This window comes from Cebus imitator, unplaced genomic scaffold (assembly GCF_001604975.1).
Source record: "Cebus imitator isolate Cc_AM_T3 unplaced genomic scaffold, Cebus_imitator-1.0 Scaffold28, whole genome shotgun sequence".
NCBI classification, from domain to species: domain Eukaryota; kingdom Metazoa; phylum Chordata; class Mammalia; order Primates; family Cebidae; genus Cebus; species Cebus imitator.
In genome coordinates, this window is record NW_016107343.1 from 2,281,287 (window position 1) to 2,294,510 (window position 13,224).

Below are 13,224 nucleotides of genomic sequence, written 5' to 3' on the forward strand. Positions count from 1 at the left end.
AGACGGGGTTTCACCATGTTGACCAGGATGGTCTCGAACTCTTGACCTCGTGATCCACCCGCCTCGGCCTCCCAAAGTGCTGGGATTACAGGCTTGAGCCACCGCGCCCGGCCTGTTTTCTTTGTTATTTGAGTTGTAAACGTTCTTTACATATTCTGGATATAAGTTGTCAGATTTATGTATTGTAAATATTTTCTTCTAGTTTTTTTTTACAGTGTCTTTTGAAGAATAGATTTTAGTTTTAATGCAGCTCATTTTTATTACTTTTTCTTCTATGGTTATTGCTCTTTGTTTTTTACTTAAGAAATCGTTACCTACCCGACTATTGTAAATTTGTGTTTTCTTCTCACAGCTTTATAGTTTTAGCTTTGCGCTTCATCCCATCATTCGTCCCAAATTAATTTTTGTGTTTGGTATGAAGTGGTATGAAGGAGATGTCAAGGTTCATTTTTTTCCCATTTGGTTATCCAATTGTTCAGTTGTTTCAACACCATTTGTAGAAAAGACTGTCCATTCCCTATGGAATTATTTTGGTGGCTTTGTTGAAAATCAATTGAGTGTATTTTATGGATCTTTTTGTGGACTTTCTATTCTGTTTCTATACTTGCAGTTTGAAGTTTCTATATTTAATACTCTCTTTGACCCATGAATTATTTAGGAATATGCTGATATCTTTAACAACAACTCTAAAAACAAACAAACAAACAAAAAAAAACAAAAAAACCCCTGTAACTTATGACACAGAAAACCATTATTTTAGGGCCATGTCAGTAATGAAGCTGATTAGTTATTCACCTGTGTAGGCATGTCCATTTTTTAAAGTAGTTCTGAAACCTGGCAGTATATGTGGGGAGTTTTTAAAAAGAATATAGAAGCCCACCCCAGACCTAATTTTTGGTGTAGAAACTGGAGAGTTTCTGTTTTTAAAAAGCTGTTCTAGGTGATTCTGAGACCTCCAGTCAATTTGGAAGCCATTGCTCTAAGCACTACCCCTTACAGCAAAGAACAAACTTAGGGTTACTCTCTAAGCCCTCAGTGGATTTAAAGCTTTTCATTATTTCAATATACAGAATCAACCCTCAAGAGAGGAGAAGAAACAATTAGCCTGTTTTTCTCTCAAGCATCGAAATCACCACAAATCACAGGTTATCTTTGAATGACCCTCTTTTTGACTTGAGAGAATACAATATTTATGGTTATTATAGTATATTTAAGATATTTTACAAGTTACAAAAACCATTGAATTCTGAATGACTTGTCTGCTGCTGTTCAAATGTAGTGACTTAAAGATTCAGGGAGGAATCTTTGGGACTATGAAAGTCAACGTCTTATTTATTCCAGGGCTAATGGATCAGAAAATCTCCAAGAAGGCCAAGAGAGCTGTCAAATGAAGTGCGCTGTAGCTCAAGACCAGAGAGAAGGGCCTTGGAGGTAAGAAGGGCTTTGGAAGAAACTTAGTATCTCCATGTATTAGTGAGAACATTAAAAAAAAAAAAAAAAAAAACCCTGTAGCTTCTCAGTAGATATTATATATAACAAATCACCATCTTTTCTTAGACCAGTGGTTCTCAACTAGAGGTGAGTTTGTATTCTAGAGGATATCTGGTTTTTGTTTTTCACAATTAGGAGCGCTAACTGGCATTTAGTAGGTAGAGACCAGAGATGCTGCTAACATGTTACAGAGCAGCTCCCCACAACAAAGAATTATTCAGCTCAAAATGTCAATAGTGCAATGGTTAGGAAACCCTGTCTTAGACAAATAATATGAAAGAAGATTTTTCCATAAGAGACTACTTGGCACCTACTTTTGATAGCCAGAGATTTCCCAAGGCAAAATATCCCATGTCAAGTTCATGTTCTTTCCAGCCAAACACTGGACTTCTTTTATTGTTCTCTAGCGCAGGAAAAAGTACCAGCATTCATTCTATGGTGAATACAAGAAATCTGTGACTCATTTTATATCTCTTGGGGTGTTCTGTACTGTGCCTAGGTGTGGATTTACTTTTCTTTATGCTGCTTGGGACTCACTGGGAATCTTAATTAAGGATTCACATCTTTCTTCTAGAAAATTCTTAATTATCTTTTCAAATTATTCTCTCCACTTCCCCCAAAAAGGCTCATTCTAGACTTTCTCATTATATACTTTATGTCTCTCTCTTTCTATCTTGTATTTCTATCATCTTTGCATTATATTCAGAGTAATTTCTTCAGGTCTACTGTCAGTTTCACTATTTCTATCTTCATCTTTGTCTAATCTGCTGCTTGACCCAGCCAAAGAATTTATAAGATTTGGGACTTTATAAGATTTGGGACTTTATAATATTACTGTTATTTGCTAATTTAATGACTATATTTTTCATATCTGGAAGTATTGTTTAGTACTTTTGCCAACCTATATGGTGTTTTTCTCAGTTTTTTCTTTCATGTATATTTGATTCAATATTGTAATTTGAAATGCTCGTAGTCTTCAATGATGATTCTCTAATGAATTTCTTAGAGATCTAATTCTTTCAAATCCTTCTATTTTCGCTTATGGTAGATGGTTTTCTTGTGTTCTTATGTAATTCTAGATTGTGATCTTATGATTGGTAGGACATTACCTGTGAAAAACTTATGTGGTTTATTTTTTGTGTGTGAATTCAGAAAGAGTTTGATTTGCTTAGGTTTCCCTTGGAGAATTATTATACCCAGCTGACTTACTTGTTTATTCACTTATTTAGCTATTGGATTGGGGTTTCCTAAACTGGACATGCAGTATAGATTAGAACTTCATATCTTTATCAAGGCAGACTTTTTTTGTCCTTCTTTATCAGAATCTTGGCCAAAATAGATAAGCATCTTTATCATAATTTCTTTATAAGTGGGTATATTTTTCCAGCCTACCCTGTGAGAGTAGCTCTTTGAAGGTTCAGGCTTACATAGGGATTTTGGGCCCCAAACCTTGTCTCTTGCTTGAGTTAAAGCAAGAAAGCCAGTGAGGCTGGACAGCAATGAGTAAGAGAGAATAGTGGTAGAATATGAAGTTAGAGAAAGAGGTAGTGAAAGGCAAGAGCATGTGTGACCTTGGAGATCATAGTTAAGATTTTTGTTTTTGACTGGATGCAGTGGCTCATGCTTGTAATTCCAGACTTTGGGAGGCCGAGGTGGGTGGATTACGAGGTCAGGAGTTCAAGACCAGCCTGGCCAACACAGTCAAATCTCATCTCTACTAAAAATACAAAAATTAGCTGGGCGTGGTAGCAGGCTCCTGTAATCCCAGCTGCTTGGGAGGCTGAGGCAGGAGAATCATTTGAACCCGAGAGGTGGAGTTTGCAGTGAGGTGAGATCGCACCACTGCACTCTAGCATGGGTGACAGGACGAGACTCCGTCTCAAAAAAAATTTTTAGTTTTTACTCTTAATGAAATGGGAAGCCATTGAAAGGTTTTGAGTAAAAATGGAATACTCTATGTTTTAGTGATTGAGGAGAGGAAGAGTATCACATAAGTGAGACCAAACTAATGCCTAGTGATGTGGGAGTGTAACTAGGAGAGTGTGGGTTAAGGAAGCTGAGAGAAGATTCTACTTTGGGGAGAAAGAGAGGCTAACTGTGCTTATCAAATGCTGCTGAGAGGTGTGTAAAATGTATTCTGAAGATTGACCACTGGAATTAGCAGCATGGATGTGACTGATGATCTTGACAACAACGTTTTAGTGGAGTGGTAGGGACAAAAAATCCTAACTCAGAGGAAGAACTGAATCAGAGGGGATACAGAATCATGGACATCAGAGAAGACTGAGAGTAAGACTTGGGGCTGGAAACATGAGGATTCAGCTTACTGAATGGTGGGACCTCCAGTTCTCTTCCCACCCTTACTCCTAGAATTCCAAGACGCTGGCAGGAAATTGCACAGAGCTTAGCTGAATGGGAGAAAGCTGAGCTTCATTCAAGTAGTTGATTAAGACAATGAGCCAAACCGTTTTACCACTTACTACATTAGTATATGCAAGAGATCAGAAAGGATAAAGGTTTGGCTCTCTCTGTGTTCCATTTTTCCCCATGGAGCCATGTTGGGTGAGGGTCAGGTGGATCAACTTAGAAGTGGGGATCATCTCATTGCTCAGGGATCCCTAAACAAAAGGCTCCAGCTGTCTTACAGACCCACGGCCTGGAGAGAGAGGGCAGGGGAGTGGCTAGGAATGGAAAAGCAGTGAATACTGAGTCACAGTGGAGAAACGTGTCTTCAAGGCTCCCAAATAAAGTGGTCTTGGCAGAATTGTCTGAAAGAGACCTTGGCTAGTTTCCCCCTCTCCCCATAAAGGGACCTCAGAATGGAGGGGTCTGGGCTAAGGATGCAGATATGCCTAAGACCATGGCTGGTCTAGGTGGCCTGACTCCTTGATTGTAACACCCTGCAGAGACTGCGACACACTGGCTGTGTACCAACTTTAGTGCAGAACTGTGAGACCTGTCCAGTAAAGCGTTTGAGACTTTTCTGTTAAAGCCTTTGTAATGACCTATGATTGGGCCTGAAAGATGATGACAGATAAGATTTTGGTTAGGAGCCAGGATCCTCAGAGATTACTTTTTTTTTTTTTCATAAGAAATTGAGCAGGCCAGGGAAAAAGCTTCAGATGCTGGTATATGGTGGTGTAAGTCCTAATTAATAGACCTGTTTGCCACCTCATCACTGCAGTGAGATTGTCCTGTTAATCAGCCCCATCCATATACATAGAGCATCTAGGTGGCTTTTTAAGTACGTATCATAATGGTATGAACAGATGGCTAAGGATTTCAGGTATTGGAGGAAAATTTCCTGTGTGAAAGAAAAACCAAATAGTCACACAGATAAAAGGAACCTAGAAGAAACAGACAATTTCAAGAATAAAATAAAACTTCAAATAACACATGTATTAGTAATAAAACAAATATATTCATAGAAATCAGGGAAAATGTTGTATCCAAAGAACAATTAAATTCTGTGAAAAAGAACATTCAGAGAACAAATAGGATCTTTTCCAGTTTAGAAAAACTGATGACTAAAAAAAACCAGCAATAGAAGTGCCAAAATATATGTCAAGATACTTTTGCAGAAAATATAGCAAAAATATAAAGCGGTATAAAATTTAAAAATTAAGAAGATTAGAAAATAAATCCAAGAGATAGAATATTGAAGTGTCAGGAATTACAGAAGAGAGTAGAGAAAATGGCAGGGAGGCCATTACCAAAGCAGTAATAATACAATCTCTCTGAAATTAAGAACACTGACCTCTAGTTTGAAAAGATCCATAGTATGTCCAACACAATAAATGAAAAAGTCCCTACTGTCAGACCTGATCTCTGCAGGGCGGTCTTGTGTATCAGACAAGCCAGGTCCAACCTGAGCAGTCTTTGGTCTGCTGGCCTCTCCCAGGGCTCCAGCCTGGCCACACCTGCTTACAGGGCAGCCTTGGGGCCCTGGGGGCCCACACCATAGCTTCTGTGTCTGTGGACCATGTCTGACCAGTGGAAAACTCCAGAGAGGTGGCCTCTATGGCCATACATTAGCCTGCAAGCTTTCTCCCCATACTACAGCTTCCCCTGAGCCCATGGCAACTCCCCACATCACATGGCTGGTGTGTGTCTGCAGGGGCGGGTTTTCCTTCATTTGCCCTGCCAGTAGGAGTGTAGTGTGCACCCCCACCCCCAGCCCCCCGTGATGGTTGTTGCAGACAAATCCTTGGCCGGCACAGAGCCAGGAAACCTTAGCTAGCCAGTGTCCAACTCTTGCACTGATCCTGTACAGAAAACAGGGCATCCTCCCACACCCAGAGTGATCACTTCTGCTTAATGGGGATAGAGAAGGCACCCAGACCTGTTCTGCCCCAAGCCAATGCCACCTCCACTGCAACAGCACACACAGTCTCCAGCAGGGTCCCCCACACCCTCACCAGCTGCCTTGCCTCTACCACTGTGGTGAATGACCACAAGGGAGGCAGGTGTCCCCACATTTTCTAGCACTCTGCTGCAGCTGCCACACCCTGGCACCTCCAGCACAAGTGGATTCCAAACCTTGAGGAGCCAGAGAACAAAGTCAGGCCCAATACAAGTCCTCCACAGTAAGAACATGCATTCCAGGAGTTGGGAGTTGAGTGTTGGCCCCCTAAAATCTCCCAGAAATGAAGCCAGCTGGCTTAATCTGCCTTGTACTACAATCAGACCCTTGAAGTCATCAAATAGGACAAGGTAGAAAAACTCCAAAGGTCAGCAACCTCAAAGATTGAAGGTTGATAAACCCACAAAGATGAGAAAGAATAAGTGCAAGAATGCTGAAAACTCAAAAAGTCTGAGTGCCTTCTGTCCTCCAAGTGATCGCATCATCTCTCTAGCAAGAGTTTGAAACCCAGCTGAGGCTGAGGTGGCTAAAATGACAGAAATAGAATTCAGAATATAGACAGGTATGAAGTTCAGTGAACTACAGGAGCACATTGTAACCCAATAGAAGAAAGCTGAAAATTATGATAAAACATTGTAGGAATTGACACACAAAATAGCCAGTATAGAGAAAATGTAGCTAACCTGAAAGAGCTGAAAAACACACTATAAGAATTTCATAATGCAAGTATTAATAGCAAAATAGACCAAGTAGAAGAAAGAATCTCAGAGCTTTAAGACTAGCTTTTTGAAATAAGGCAGGCAGACGATAATAGTGAAAAAGGAATAAAAAGGAATTAAAACCTCCAAGAAATATGGGATTATTTAAAGAGACTGAATCTACAACTGATTGGTCTACCTGAAAGAAATTGGGAGAACAGAACCAACTTGGAAAACATATTTCAGGATATCAGCCATGAGAACTTCCCCAACCTAGCTAAAGAGGCCAACATTCAAATTCAGGAAATGCAGAGAACCCCAGTAAGATACTTCATAAAAAGATCATCCTGAAGACACATGATCATCAGATACTCCAAGGTCAAAATGAAAGAAAAATGGTAAAGCCAGCCAGAGAGAAAGGCCAGGTCACATACAAAGGAAGTCCATCGGACTAACAATGGACCTCTCAGCTGAAACCCTACAAGGCAGAAGAGATTGAGGACCAATATTCAACATTTCTTAAAGAAAAGAAATTCCAAACCAGAATTTCATATCTGGCCAAACTAAGTTTCATAAGTAAAGGAGAAATAAAATCCTTTTCAGACAAGCAAATGCTGAGGGAATTTATTACCACCAGACCTGCTTTACAAGAGCTCCTGAAGGAAGCACTAAATATGGAAAGGAAAGACTATTACCAGCCTCTAAGAAAACATACTGAAGTACCAGACCAGTGACACTATAAGGCAACCACATAAACAAGTCTGCAAAATAACCAGCCAACATCATGATGACAGAATCACATTCACACATATCAATAATAACCTTGAATGTAAATGGGCTAAATGCCCCAATTAAAAGACACAGAGTGAAAGACACAGAGTGACAAACTGGATAAAGATCCAAGATTTATTGGTATGCTGTCTTCAAGAGATCCATCTCACATGCAGTGACACATGTAGGCTCAAAATACAGGAATGGAGAAAAATCTACTGAGCAAATGGAAAACAGAAAAAAGTAGGGGTTGCAATCCTAGTTTCTAACCGAACAGACTTTAAACCAAAAAATATTTTTTGTTTTTAAAAAAGAAAGACAAAGAAGGGCATTACATAATGGTAAAGGGTTCAATTCAACAAGAAGATCTAGCTAATTTAAATATCTATGCACCCAACACAGGAGCACTCAGATTCATGAAGCAAGTTCTTAGAGACCTTCAAAGAGACTTAGACTCTTATGCAATAATAGTGGGAAACTTTAATGCCCCACAGACAATATTAGACAGATCATTGAGACAGAAATTAACAAAGGTATTCAGGAACTGAACTCAGCACCAGATCAAATAGACCTGATAGATATTTATGAAACTGTCCACCCAGAAACAACAGAATATATATTATTTTCATTGCCACATGGCACATACTCTAAAATTAATCACATAATCGGAAGTAAAACACTCTTCAGCAAATGCAAAAGAACTGAAATCTTGACAGATAGTCTCTTGAACTACATCACAATCAAATTAGAATAAGAAATTCACTCAAATAAGAAATTCACCCAAAACCATACAGTTACATGGAAATTGAATAACCTGCTCCACAATAACTTTTGAGTAAATAATGAAATTAAGGAAATCAAGAAGTTCTTTGAAACTAATGAGGACAAATATACCACCTACCAGAATTTCTGGGGCACAGCTAAGGCAGTGTTAAGAGGAAAATTAATAGGACTAAACACACATATCAAAAAGTTAGATAGATCTCAAATTAACAACATCACAACTAAAAGAATTAGAGAACCACGAGCAAACAAATCTCAAAGCTAGAAGAGGCAAGAAATAACCACAATCAGAGCTGAAGTGAAGGAGATTGAGACAGAAAAAACCCTTCAAAAGATCAACAAATACAGGAGCTGGTTTTTTGAAAAAATAAAATAGACCACTAGCTAGACTAAGAAAAAAGAAAAGAAGATTCAAATAAACCCAGTCAGAAATGACAAGGGGGATATTACCACTGATCCAAAAAAAATGCAAATAATCATCACCACAGAATATTATAAACACCTGTATGCACATAAGCTAGAAAATCTAGAAATGGATAAATTCCTGAACATATACACACTCCCAAAACTGAACCAGGAAGAAAGTGAGTCCCTGAACAGACCAGTAACAAGCTCTGAAATTGAGACAGGAATAAATAACCTACTAAAAAAAAAAAAAAAAAAAAAAAAAAAAAAAAAAAAAAAAAAAAAAAAAAAAAAAAAAAAAAAAAAAAAAAAGACCTGGACTAGACAGATTCACAGCTGAATTCTACCAGTTGTACAAAGAAGAGTTGGTACCATTCCTACTTAAACTGTTTTAACAAATTGAGGAGGAGGAACTCCTTTTTAATTCATTCTATGAGCCCAGCATCGTCCTGACACCAAAACCTGGCAGAAAGACAATAAAAAAAGAAAATTTGAGGCCAATATTCTTGATGAACATTGATACAAAAATCCTGAGCAAAATATTGGCAAATTGAATACAGCCTCACATCAGAAAGCTTATCCACGGGGATTAAGTAGGCTTTATCTCTGGAATGCAAGGTTAGTTCAACATACACAAATCAATAAACGTGATTCATCACATAAAAGAACTAAAGAAAAAAACTACACGGTTATCTCAATAAATGCAGAAAAGGCTTTCCATAAAATTTAACATCCATTCATGTTAAAAACTCTCAATAAACTAGGTATTGAAGGAACATATGTCAAAAAAAGATCCATATATGACAAACCCAGAGCCAACATCATACTGAATGGGCAAAAACTGGAAGCATTCCCCTTGAAAACCAGCACACGACAAGAATGCCCTCTCTCTCACCACTGCTATTCGATATAGTGTTGGAAGTCCTGGCCAGGGCAAGCAGGCAAGATAAATAAATAAAGGACATCCAAATAGGAAGAGAGGAAGTCATACCATCCCTGTTTGCAGATGACATGTTCCTATATCTAGAAAACTCCATAGTCTCAGCTCAAAAGCTTTTTAAGATTTTAAACAACTTCAACAAAGTCTCAGAATACAAAATCAATGTGCAAAAAATCACTAGCATTCCTACACAGCAACAACAGTCAAGCCAAGAGCCAAGGCAGGTACAAACTCCCATTCACAATTGCCAAAAAGAATAAAATACCTAGGAATACAGCTAACTATGGAGGTGAAAGATCTCTGCTACAAAACACGGCTCAAAGAAATCAGAGCTGACACAAGCAAATGGGAAAACATTTTATGCTTATGGATAGGAAGAGTCAATATTGTTAAAATGGCCATACTGCCCAAAGCAATTTATAAATTCAGTGCTATTTCTATTAAACTACCATTGAGATTCGTCACAGAACTAGAAAAAACTACTTATTTTAAAATTCATATGGAACCAAAAGTGAGCCTGAATAGCCAAGGCAGTCCTAAGCAAAAACAACAAACTGGAGGCATCGTGCTACCTGACTGCAAGCTATACTACAGGGCTACAGTAACCAAAACAGCATGGTACTGGTATAAGAACAGATACACACACCAATGGCACAGAATAGAGAACTCAGAAATAAAACTGCATGCATACAACCATCTGATCCTTTACAGCCCTGACATAAACAAGCAATGGAGAAAGGATTCCCTATTCAATAAATGGTGCTGGGATAGCTGGCTAGCCATATGCAGAAGATTGAAACTGGACTCCTTCCTTACACCTTATACAAAAATTATCCCAAGATGGGTTAAAAACCATCCTTAACTGTAAAACCCCTAACTATAAAAACTTTAGAAGAAAATCTAGGCAATATCATTCAGGACATATGCACAGGCAAAGATTTCATCAGCAAATGCAACACAAGCAAAAATTGACAAATGGGATCTAATTAAAGAGCACAATGAAAAACAAAACAAAAAAAACAAACCCTATCAACAGAGTAAACAGACAACCTACAGATTGAGAGAAAACTTTTGCAAGCGGTGCATCTGACAAAGGTCTAATATCCAGTATTCATGAGGAACTTAAACAAATTTACAAGGAAAAAAACCCTATTAAAAAGTGGGCAAAGGATGTGAAGAGACACTTTTCAAAAAAAGACATGCATATGGCCAAGAAACATATGAAAACAAAGCTCACTGATTATTAGAGAAATGCAAATCAAAACCATAATGAGATACCATCTCACCCCAGTCAGAATGGCTATTATAAAAATTAAAAAACAAAACAAAACATGCTGGCAAGATTGTGGAGAAAAAGAAATGCTTTTACACTGTTGGTGGGAGTGTAATTAGTTCAGCCATTGTGGAAGACAGCTCAGCAATTCCTCAAAGACCTAAACACAGAAATACCATTTGAACCAGCAGTACCATTATTGGGTATATACCCAAAGGAATATAAATCATTCTAATAAAGACACATGCATGCGTATGCTTGTTGCAACACTACTCACAACAGCAAAGATGTGGAATTAACCCAAATGCCCATCAGTGATAGGCTGGCTAAATAAAATGTGGTACATACACACCATAGAATACTATGGAGCCATAGAAAAGAATTATATCATGTCCTTTGCATAGACATGGATAGAGCTGGAGGCTATTACCCTTAGCAAACTAACACAGAAACAAAACCAAATAGCACATGTTCTCACTTATATGTGGGAGCTAAATGATGAGGACACATGGACACATAGAGAGGGACAACACACACTGGGGCCTATTTGGGGGTGGAGCGTGGGAGTGTGGAAGGAGGGAGAGAGGATCAGGAAAAATAACTATTGGGTGCTAGGCTGAATATGTGAGTGATGAAATAATCTGTACAACAAACTCCCATGACACAAGCTTACCTTTGTTACAAACCTGCACGTGTACCCCTGAACTTAAAATAAAAGTTAAAAAAGAGTAAGAGTCCCTAATCCTACTTACTCAAAGACATATTATAACACCATTATAAAGAGATGATTTTAAAAAAAAAAGAGAGAGAAAAACAGATGACGTAGCATGTATTATGAAATAATGGCACTGAACTCTGTAGTTATAAAATGTCAGAAAGTAATAGACTTTAAAGCTGTGGTGGGAAATTATTACAAATCAGAATTCTACATCCAGCCAAATAATCCAACAAATGTAAAGGTAGAATGAAGAGATTTTTAGATATGCAAGAAGTAAAAATAAAATTATCTTTTATTTATTTATTTGAGACACGGTCTTGCTCTGTCACCAAGGCTGGAGTGCAGTGGCATGATTATAGTCATAGCTCACTGTAGCCTCAAACTCCTGGGCTTATGCGATCCTCCCACTTCAGCCTCCCCAGTAGCTGGGACTACAAGTGCATCCCTCTGTGCCCAGATGATTTTTAAATTTTTTGTAGATATGAGCATCTCCCTTGGTTGCCCAAGCTGGTTTCAAAGTGATACTTCTGCCTGAGGCTCCCAAATGCTAGGATTACAGGTGTGAGCCACCACACCCAGCCTTTTTCTCCCTTTCTCAGAAAGTTTTTAGAAGATATGCTTGGGCCAAGTGAGCAATGAGCTTAGAAGACAACAGATGTTTCCTAGGGCAGTGGTGCCTTGGAGTCTCATGTCGATAGCTGATCCAGTTAGAAAGCAATCATTTCCAACAGCAATAGATGAATAAAGGGATCTGGGAAATATTTCTACAGGGATAAAGAGAGAACTTGGCACATTATCTGACAGTGCTGCTATTTTGGAAAGCAAAATTGGGAGAAATTTGGCAGATATGATAGAGGATGTGGACAAATTAAAGATAAACACATAGAAAACCAAGCAAATGAAAAAAAGGCAATTATTAATTTTAGTAAAACCAAAAAATTTTATAACTTTTTGGGCAGAGAAAGGAAGGTGTACTACTTGGCTCCACAGATGATAGTAAAATTTAATTAGTAATGCAAACACTAACTTGATTTAAAAACTATACATAATTATAACAAGAAAATATAGTAAAGGAAAATGAACCGTGTGAAGAGAATGAAATCTACTGCTACCAACCTAGGAAATTAATAGAAAATATCAAAATAGATAAACCAAGAAAAAACAGTGTTGTAAACATTGTTGGTGACCTACTCAGAATTCTTTCTACTAACAATGTAGGGTGGCTAAGTGCTTACTGGAAAAAATATATGTATTTTCCTGCTTTTATTGTCAGTAAGAGTGGTTGTCTTACACATTCTGGCCATTTCCGCATGATCAGAAGTCACTGGGTGGGGCTTCTAGGAAGCCTTGTTAGAAATGGGCTCATGGGTCTGGAACGTGCCTTCTCCTGTCACTCTTGGCCCTTCCTCTTCTTGCCTGGAACACAGTTGCATAGCCAGAGGGAGCGCATCTGTCTTGAGACTCCAAGGCCATAAACATGAGAAAGAAAGTCATATGTCAAGGAGGCTGAGCAGAAAGAGGGGTCTCAGAGAGGGCCTTGATGACGTAATGGGGAGCTGCTGTCTCAGCCCTGGGTTGCCTCTGGGATCCTTTCACCTAAAAAAACACAACTCATCATTTGTTTAGAAAATTGAGATTCATACAGCTGAAGAAGATACATAAACACAGTATTTAAAAAGCGTGGCGGTAAATCGTTGATATGGTTTGGATATTTATCCCTTTCACATCTTATGTTGAAAAGTGATCCCCACAGTTGAACGTGGGGCCTGATGAGAGGTGTTT

General features: G+C 38.5%; 1 long non-coding RNA gene across 1 annotated transcript in view; it reads left to right on the forward strand.

Annotated features, from left to right (window-relative positions):
- Positions 1 to 13,224, forward strand: part of LOC119470330 — a 62,936-nt gene that overhangs the window by 31,120 nt on the left and 18,592 nt on the right. The window contains exon 3 of the long non-coding RNA XR_005199214.1: positions 1,342 to 1,431. This is a non-coding gene — a long non-coding RNA (uncharacterized LOC119470330). The remainder of the gene's footprint in view (positions 1 to 1,341; positions 1,432 to 13,224) is intronic.